The 4,145-nt window shown below is 28.0% G+C and overlaps 1 protein-coding gene across 2 annotated transcripts in view; it reads right to left on the reverse strand.

Moving 5' to 3' along the window:
* The window catches only part of LOC116850432 (phosphoglucomutase), a 138,228-nt gene that overhangs the window by 65,655 nt on the left and 68,428 nt on the right, over positions 1–4,145 (reverse strand). The window lies entirely within an intron of this gene.

The raw sequence follows: 4,145 nt of genomic DNA on the forward strand, positions 1-4,145 counted from the left end.
ATTCAGGAGCTGAAAAATGAATTTCTAGACAAAGGAAGCAAATACAGGAGTAAAATCGAGTCTGTAACGCAAAAGCCGTGGTTCAAAGACACCTGGGAAGTGAACAGAAGCGTTATTACTCTTATTGCCCGGTGCAGATCATTTCATATATGTTCACTACCTCACTTAATTGATAAAAACATCATTGAACATACCAATTGTGAGTGTGGATGGACTTTTAGGAGCACAAAACATATCGTATTCAACTGTCCAAAATACCAAAAGGAATCGGATCATTTACTAACCAAATTATCGCAAATCAATTGTGAATTCTCAGCTGCTGATTTGATTCATGACCGAGCTTTCGATTTGAAGCGTATTAAAACGGGTGTATATCAGTTGGACACGAGGCAATTGGACACAGTCCAATCACAAGTCGCTGTTCCAAGGGACCCTACAAATGTCTCTAATCACACGGTGCTGTGATTGGCTGTGTCCAAGTGCACCGCTCCCTATTAAAACATTTAAAGAAATAGACAATTTTCTGAGGAGCACACATCAAAGCCTATAGGAGCATGAAGTTTACACCAGTAACTACAAACGAGGCATAAGGATTGGAGAATGGCGTATGGGGATAACCTTTTCCCCCGGAGCCATTACAGAACAGAACAGATAGTGCTTTATATTATTAACATTAATAAGTAACTATTAATGTTAATAGTGGCACTGTTAGTGACTCTAGTAATGACAATAGTATTAATTGTAACACTATGTGCTGATAGTGACACTACCAGTATTAGCAGTGATATTATTAGTGACACCAGTAGTGTCAGAAGTGATACTACAAATATCAATAGTGATAATACGAGTATTATAAGTGATATTTGATGAACTGATTTGTATAAGTATGTAAACTTTATTATTACTATAGAAAAACTATAAAAGATAATTTATTATTACAGGAATACGTTTATAAGGTTATTAAATATTATTTTTCCTGTACAAAAATTTATTTTCTATAACAATTACGTTACCCAATCAGCAGACAATATTTTTTAAACGTTTTTTAAATATTTATTTTTCGTTGATATTACATTGTACAGTTTATTGTAAAAATATTTATTTAATATTTATTAAACGTTTATACAATATTTATTAAACGTTATTGTAACATTTATTAAACATTTAAAATAAAAATTTAAGAAAAATATTTATATAACATTTACTTAACGTTTGACATTAAACATTTGAAATAATATTTAAAAAAACGTTTATTTAATATTAATTTAATATTTGTATTACATTAATCACGCATTTTAAATAATATTTAAATAAACATTTTTTTAGTATTAATTATTAATTTAATATTTATTTTATATATATATATATATATATATATATATATATATATATATATATATATATATATACAAACATACTTTTTACATTTAAAAAGATCTATTCTTTTCTTTTTAATAAATCATTTGTTTTCGTACATGGATATACCATATGTTTATAATATAAAGTGTTTCTTGGTGAAAGTGACAGTGGCGCAGTGGGTAAGGTGAACAACTCAAGAAGCAGAGCTCTCAGGTTCGAATCCCAGCATGGTAAGAAAATTTTCGAAGTGTACAATTTAAATTAAATTAAGTAGCGTGTGAAACAATAAAGTGAAAAATTCAAGGAAAGAGAAAAATATTTATATTTTTATAATATTTATAAATGTTCACGTAAACGTTTAATAAATATTTAAAAAACTAAATATTTAAAAAACGTTTATTAAATATTTTAAAAGTTTTTTTCCAAAACATTTGAAAAAACGTTTTTTAATGAAAAAGAGTGAACTTAACCCATTGTTTTTAACGTTTGTTTTTAAAGTAACTACTAGAACTATTATCACTAACAGTGTCACTAAAGCAAAAATATCATTAGTGCTATGGTTCTAATAGTACCACTAATAGTACTTTTTCATAAGGGCGTGCTCTTGTTCCAGAACATAGATTTATAATAACTTTGAGTTAATAAGCTTACACACAATTTTATTATATTTTGAGATGTTAAGATATTTGATATTGTAATTATCACCTTTTGTCTTAAAAAAATAATTGCTTTTGTGCCATTTTTAATGCAATTATATTTTGTGTAGATATCTTGCTACACAGATGATTTATCATTATCAATAGCAATGGCATTTCAAGTCAGGGAATCTACAGTCAGAGAAATAATAAAGGAAGTTTGTCTAGTATTGATCAAAGTTTTAGAACTACTATATCTTACTTATCCTACTAAAGAAGATTAGAAAAAGTGTGCAGATAAATATTGGAAAAGGTGGAATCTTCCTAATTATGTTGGATCTGTCGATGACAAACATATAAGAATAAAATGTCCTCCAAATTCCGGAACTTTATTTTACAACTATAAAAAATATTATAGTATTGTATTAATGGCAGTGGCTGATCATTTGTATAAATTTACATTAGTTGATATTCGAGCATATAGAGGTAATTTGAAAAAAATATAATTGTTTATACTTTTACAAAATATAATAAAAGAAAAACAATTTATGTATATAAATAAATGTAGGAAATAGCGATAGAGGAAATTTTAACGATTCTCAAATAGGAAATAACCTAAATAATGAAAAGTTAAATTTACCAAAAGGAACTATTAATCTTCCTGGTAGTAATTTAAAGACGTTTGAATTTTATTGCTGATGCTTTCAAACTCTCAAATAGAATAATGAAACCATATTCTGCTAAAAATTTGAGCGATAAATAAAAAATTTATAACTACAGATTTTCTAGAGCACGCAGAACTATTGAAAGTGCTTTTAGTATTTTTGCCAATAAATGGAAAATATTTCACACAGCAATTTGTATGTTAACAGAAATAGCTAATACAATTGTAACAGCTTTGGTCTGTTTACATAACTATGTACTAAAAGAAGAACAACAAAGTGAACTAAAACATTATAGCACAGAAATATTTGAAGAAAATTATATAAATCAGATAAAAAAGTATAACTAGATAATAGGAGAAATGCACAGTTATTATGATTTATTAGTTAGATTTATTTTATATATAGAAAAGAAAGTGATTATGGAGTGAGACCCGATTGATCACAGTACGATTGGACACAGATTATAATAATTGGCTCGACCTGGTAATTCACTAAATAATTCTTTGCACTGGTTGATGGTGTCCAATCGTACCATGGTTATTTGGAACGCTGCCATATTATGAATGCGTTATAAAAAATGTTATGGCTATTGTGTATTGACACATTAGTATTATTATAAAACGGCGGACTACTTAAAAAATGATTCCATAAATAATTGTTAAAATTCGTCACCTATACATAATAGCAGAGATATTAAAGGAGGCTATAATATCTACATTGGCCATAATATCACCTTCTTTTCTATATAATATTTTATATATTTTAATGATATTTAAAAATATCATATTATAATGATATTTTAATGATATTGAACATTAATAATTATCATAGAATGCAATGTGGTTGTCATTACCAAATATTATTGAAGAATGTAATGAAAACGTTAAGAAAGCTCAAGATCAAAGAAATACATTATATGAATATTTTGTATCTTCAGCTGGAAAATTAGAGTGGCAGTACGACTATATCCATAGAGGAACACATGAATATGGATGATTGATAAATCCAAGATAAGTAAAATATGAATAATTAATATAATTGAAAGTTCTTAAATACAACTTTTTATATGTATAAAAATATTTATATGTATAACATAAAAATTTCACTGCGACGCAACTTAGGTCGCGTTCCGAAACGTCACTCGAGTACTCTCCCTCTTTTTTATCTCACTCTTGTATTTCGCTCACTCCAATGGCTATCGTCTAGTAATGTGCACACAGTGGTGTTTCCAAACGCAGTCTTATTATATTAGGACCTTAACTTAGTTTCCGCCCAAAAAATACTGAGAAAAAGCATTTATTGTAAAAAATTTATTTAAATTATTTCAATGAAAGTATTTTCCATCACTTTCTACAACTTTTTGCCATCTTTCTGGCAACTGGGCGATACCATCTCGATAAAACGATGTTTGTTTCGAAGCAATCCATTCGTCCACCCATTCTCGCACTTCTTCAACATTTCGGAAGCGTGTACCACTCAAGCCGTG

This window comes from Odontomachus brunneus, unplaced genomic scaffold (assembly GCF_010583005.1).
Source record: "Odontomachus brunneus isolate Ranch 3 - 2012 unplaced genomic scaffold, Obru_v1 Obru_scaffold_145, whole genome shotgun sequence".
In the NCBI taxonomy this organism is placed as follows: domain Eukaryota; kingdom Metazoa; phylum Arthropoda; class Insecta; order Hymenoptera; family Formicidae; genus Odontomachus; species Odontomachus brunneus.